We start from the raw sequence: 6,000 nt of genomic DNA on the forward strand, positions 1-6,000 counted from the left end.
GATTTTAAAAATCTCTGTGGTTTTATGTACAATCCGGTATATTCTATGGATAACTTTAAGAGAAAGCATGTTTTCTGCTTTCAGCTTACAGAGTTCATATGAAAATTAACTCAGTTTGTCTTAAAATTTCCGTTTTATATCCTTGTGACCTTGTCTGTGTGGGAAAACATGGGAGCCAGGGAACCTGGGATCATGCTCTGGGCGTGATGAGTTCCGCAGGTTCTATTCTCAACAAGGAGCTTGTGGTAGTTACATAATTTCATGCCAACTTTGATCAGTAAGTGTAGGAGTGGAGTCTAGCCTGATGGTGCCTCCTTGTGGGCGTGGCTTTCTCATGAGCTTCTGGGAACTTCCTCTGTCGCTCTGCCTAGTCTTCCTGTTGACAAGCCACTCGGAGACTTGCTAAGCCCTGTGAGAGCCTCTCTTTCTCTCTCTGCTTCACTGTCCTGCTGCTGAGCCACCCTGAGAGCTGCCAGAGACACACTGAGACCTCTGAGACCCTGAAGCTGCTTCCACCACCACTGGATCCACAACACCGTTCACACACTGGTCTGTGGTCTTCCTGCATTCTGCAGCATTGCATGTGGCTGTGTCTTTTTTTAAAAAAATCATTTTATTAGGGGCACATACAACTCATCACAATCCATATATACTTCAATTGTGTAAAGCACATTTGTACATTCATTGCCCTCATCATTCTCAAAACATTTGCTCTCCACTTAAGCCCCTGGCATCAGCTCCTCCTTTTTCCCCTCCCTCCCCACTCAACCCTCCCTTATGAACTCTTGATAATTTACAAATTATTATTTTGTCATATCTTACACTGTCTGATGTCTCCCTTCACCCATTTTTCTGTTGCCCATCTCCCAGGGAAGAGGTCACATGTAGATTGTTGGTATCGGTTCCTCCTTTCCAATCCACCGTCCCTCTACCCTCCCAGTATCGCCACTCACACCATTGGTCCTGAAGGGATCATCCGCCCTGGATTCCCTGTGTTTCCAGTTCCTATCTGTACCAATGGTCTACCCAGATTTGTAAGGTAGAATTGGGATCATGATATTGGGTGGGAGGAAGCATTTAGGAACTAGAGGAAAGTTGCTTGTTTCATCATTGCTACATCACACCCTGACTGGCTCGTCCTCCCAAAGACCTTTCTGTAAGGGGATGTCCAGTGACCTACAAATGGGCTTTGGGTCTCTACCCTGCACTCTCCCCACCCCCATTCACAATGATTTGATTTTTTATTCTTTGATGCCTGATACCTGATCCCTTCGGCACCTCGTGATCACACAGGCTGGTGTGCTACTTCCATGTGGGCTTTGTTGCTTCTGAGCTAGATGGCCGCTTGTTTACCTTCAAGCCTTTAAGACCCCAGACGTTATCTCTTTTGATAGCCAGACACCATCAGCTTTCTTCACCACATTTGCTTATGCACCCACTTTGTCTTCAGCAATTGTGTTGGGAAGGTGAGCATCATGGAATGCCAGTTTAATCGCACAAAGTGTTCTTGCATTGAGGGAGTACTTGAGTAGAGACCCAATGTCCATCTGCTACCTTAATACTAAACCTATACATATATGCACATAGATCTATTTCTACATCCTCATATACAGATATTTACATATGTATATGCCCTTATTTAGACCTCTATATATGCCCTTTGCCTCCTAGCTCTTTCCTCTATTTCGTTTTACTTTCCTCCTGTGCCACTATCATGCTCAGCCTTCATTTGGGTTTCAGTAACTCCTCTCAGCTACATTACCCTTGGTCACACCCTCAGCCTCCTAGGCTGTGTGAGTCTTCAGAGAGATTTACAGACTAGTATCAGACACAGGGGCTAATATTGGACATATGGACTCAATCTGGAGCTCTCCCTTACACACATATGAGTGTCTCTGGACAACCCAACCTGACACTGAGCTGCAACAGAAGACATGTTACCATGGCTGATTCACTGTCCCAGGCAGCGGCCCTGGGTGGCACAAACGGTGAAGAGCTCAGCTAGTTAGACAAAGGTTGGTAGTCGGCATCCACGTAGGGTCACCCCGGAAGAAAGGCCTGATAACAGGCTTCCTAAATGCCAATCCCTGAAAGCCCATCGGGCTCAGCATGACTGGACTCAACTTGGCAATAAATTGGCACAGATGAGAGTTGCATGAGGAGGAAGAAATAGAGGTGAGAGAGAGACATAGAGAAAGAGAGAGAGAGATGGAGGTTGCACAGAGAGGTGGTTGTGACCATTGTTAGCTGTGCAACGTGGGCTCAGGGGATGCCAGCAACACGGAGAAATGGCTGCCTCTTGTCATTCACCCGGTAAGCTTCCCGCCATCAGTCCTGTGGAAAGGACGGTCTAACCGACTGTGATAGAAGGGTAACCTAGAAGAACAAATTCAGTTGCAGAACAGCTATGTCCAGCACGTCCACCCACTACCCCAGTGTCGCCAGCTCAGCTTTCCCTCTGGGTTCTAGATCTAGAACTAGAATGTCTGGTTAGAGGCCCAAGTTCAGCATACCCAGCACTATAACTAGCATTTAATATCACCTCACCCTCCTCACCCCTCAACTAGAACGTGTCTCCTCCTATTCCCTTATTCAACTAAATATGACAGCATTCACTCGGTTGCCTAGGGTGGAAACATGGGTGTCGTGATTGTGGGCAGTAGTGGGTGGAGGATAGTCATCCAGAGGGCACTGGAGATGGAGTCATCCTGCATATTAGAATCCCACACACAGACTGGGAATATCTCTGAGAAGATTTCGTTTAAAAATTGTGTATGCCTGTGTTAGTCTGGGTACTTTAGAGAAACAAATCTTCAGAAACTCATATGTATAAGAGAGAGGTTTATGTAAAGGGTAAGTGCACATCAAGAAAACATCCCAACCCAGTGCTTTCCAAGCCCTCAAGTCCCAACATTAACCCATATATCCAACACCAATCCAAAAAGTCTTCCTCCATCTGACAAAACACACACTATGATGTCCACTGCAGGAGTAAAGCCGAATCAGTGAATGTGTAAGCATCTCAGCATTGGCAGGGGTCTCCACACGGTTGCGCCAGCACCCAGGGCTGCATTGGGGTAGGTCCATGTGGCTTCTCCTTGGGGGTGTCTTGCAGGAAGTCAGCCTTGAAAGCTGAAGCAGGGAACTAGCTAAGGCAGCTGCACCCTGGTCTGACCATCAGAAAGCAAGAAACCTGAGAACTAGAAAGGTGAGGATCACCAAGCCATTTATTCCTCTACCCTTAAATTAACCTCACGTGTTTATCAGCCAGGTTGGCACAATCAACTAACTCAATGGCCTTGTTCAACCTGTATGCTGAGCAACTAATCAAGGAAGCTGGATTATGTCCAGAAGAACGTGACATTAGATTGGAGGAAATCTCATTCACAACTTTTGGGGTGCAGAGGGCACAACCTTGCTTGCTGAAGGTGAGGAGGACTTGAAGCACTTGCGGATGAAGATTCAGGATGACAGCCTTCAGTGTGGGTTACAGCTCGATGTAAAAGAGACCCATATCCTCACAACTGGACCCGTGGGTAGCATCTTAATAAACGGAAGAAAGATTGAAGTGGTCAAGGATTTCGTTCGTCTTGCTTGGGTCCACAATCAATGCTCATGGAAGCAAGAGATCAAACAACACCTTGCATTGCACTGGGTAAATCTGCTGCACACGGCCTTTTCAAGGCGTTGAGAAGCAAAGGGTTACTTTGAGATCGAAGGTGCACCCGACCTACGCCACAATGTTTCAAATTGCCTCATATGTGTGTGAAAATTGAAGAAGGAAGACTGAAGAAGAATGGATGCATTTGAATTCTGGTGCTGGCAAGGCTATGCAAAGTACCATGGGCTGCCAAAGGAACAAGCAAATCTGTCTTGGAAGAAGTAAGGCCAGAGTGCTCCTTAGAGGCAAACATGGCAAGGCTCCTGTCACATACTTTGGAAGTGTGATCAGGAGAGACCACCCATCTCTGGGGAAGGACCTCCTGCTTGGCAGAGGGGCAGCAAGAAAGGCAGAAGCAGAAAGGAAGACCTTGACCAGAGGGAGGGACACAATGGTTGGAGCACTAATCTCAAACATGGAAACAGGAGGGTGGCACCGGCCACTATGGGTCGGAACCCACAGCACGAAACAACAGCCATCTACTTAAAGAACTTGAAAAACCAAGGGTCGCTCCTTCCCAGAACAATGAAGCAGAAGAGGCTCAAAACGTACTCAGAGAAGCCAAAGCCGCCAGAAGGCCTGGGGGATGGGTGGGCTAGGCGTGGAGGCCGGGGTCTGCTCCAGAACTTTCCCCTGGAGCATCCCAGCTTGACGCCCAGCTGAGGATTTATCTTTCCACCCCAGATATTCGGAATCCAAATCTACATTTTAACAAGGTCCCCAAGTGATTCTTAGGTATGCCTTAGATAAGATAAGAATCAGCAGGGAGTCTTGTTAAAATGCAGATTGATTATGGAAATCCCCTGCCTTGAAGCTCTGGTCTGCCCCTAGAGGCAGGAGCTGGGGTGGTCCGTGGGAGGAGGGTTTCAGGGTAGCTTGAGTTCACTCGTGTGTTTGGGGAAAGTTTGGGGATAGTGGGGCTTAGGAAAAGCAATGGTCAAGCCTCCACTCAATGAAGCAGGGCCCGGGGATCAGGTTGATTACTCCTTTCCCGGACAAAGCCCACTGCTCTCCATGCCCATCAGGAATCTACTGTCAGATGTCTGCCAGGCACAGGTGAGCCCACCAAATAAACTCAAACCAAACCCACTGCCACGGAGTTGGCAGGATAGGACTGCCCTGGAAATTTCCAGACGGTAACTCATTATGGCAGCAGAAAGCACTGTTTTTCTCCCTGGTTTTAAGCTTCTGACCTTGTGGTTAGCCCAGTGCATGACCACTAACCCCCCAGGGCTCCTTAGGTGAACCCACAGCCTACTGGGTGATGATGGATTCCTGCCTCCTATTGAAACACTACAGGGACACTTTTAAACCAGGTTCTGGTCCCCTTCTTCCCTGGGGGAGGCACAGACTGGGGATGAGGACAGTGGTTATACAACTTCTAAATCTGGTGCTGGTCCTCCTTCAACCGAGGGGAGGTTTGAGGAGATGGGGAAGTCGTTGTGTAACTTTTTTTTAAAAAAAGAGCATTTTATTGAGGGCTCTTACACTCTTGTTAAAATCCATACATCATTTGTATCCGACATATTTATACATATATTGCCATCATTCTTTTCTAAACATTTACTTTCCATTGAGCCCTTGGGATCAGCTCCTCTACCCCCTCCCTTCCCTACTCACCCTCATGGCCCCTTGATCGATTATAGATTGTTATTATTTTCATATCTCACACCGATCGCCATCTCCCATCCCCTCTGGTTTCTATTGTTCTTCCCCCTGGAGGGGGCATATGGTTATGTGCCATTCATTGTGATCAGTACCCCCCCCCCCTGCTTCTTCCCTCTCCCCGCCTTCCCCCTACCCGTTTGGTACCTCTATTCCCATTCCTGTTCCTGGGTTCCATGTGTTGTGAGCGTTAGCTCTTGCCTCTACCTGTCTACATGCTCCGGTCCAGTCCAGAGTGGGAAGCAGAGCTGGGGGCATGACAGTGGGGAGTGGGGAGTGAGGAAGCCTCAAGAACCAGAGGTATATTGTGTGATGCATCGGTTCTCTCCTACACCCTGATTGACTCATCCCTTCCCTGCAACCCATCTGTGGGGGATACTCCATTGTCTACAGATGGGCTTGGGTCTCCGCTCCAAACCCTCTCATTCTCGCCAATGCATTTTTGTTTATTTGTTGTTTGTTATGAATCTTCTGATGCCTGTTACCCAGTCCCGACGTCACTTCATGATTGCACTGACTGGTGTGCTTCTTCCGTGCGGGCTTGTTGCTCCACTGTTGGATGGCCGCTTGTTTAACTTCAACACTTTAAAACCCCAGACACCATATCTTTTAATAGCTGGGCACCATCTGCTGTCTTCATCACATCTGCTTATGCTCCCATTTTGTCTTCAGCA

Source organism: Tenrec ecaudatus, chromosome 4 (genome assembly GCF_050624435.1).
Source record: "Tenrec ecaudatus isolate mTenEca1 chromosome 4, mTenEca1.hap1, whole genome shotgun sequence".
NCBI lineage: Eukaryota > Metazoa > Chordata > Mammalia > Afrosoricida > Tenrecidae > Tenrec > Tenrec ecaudatus.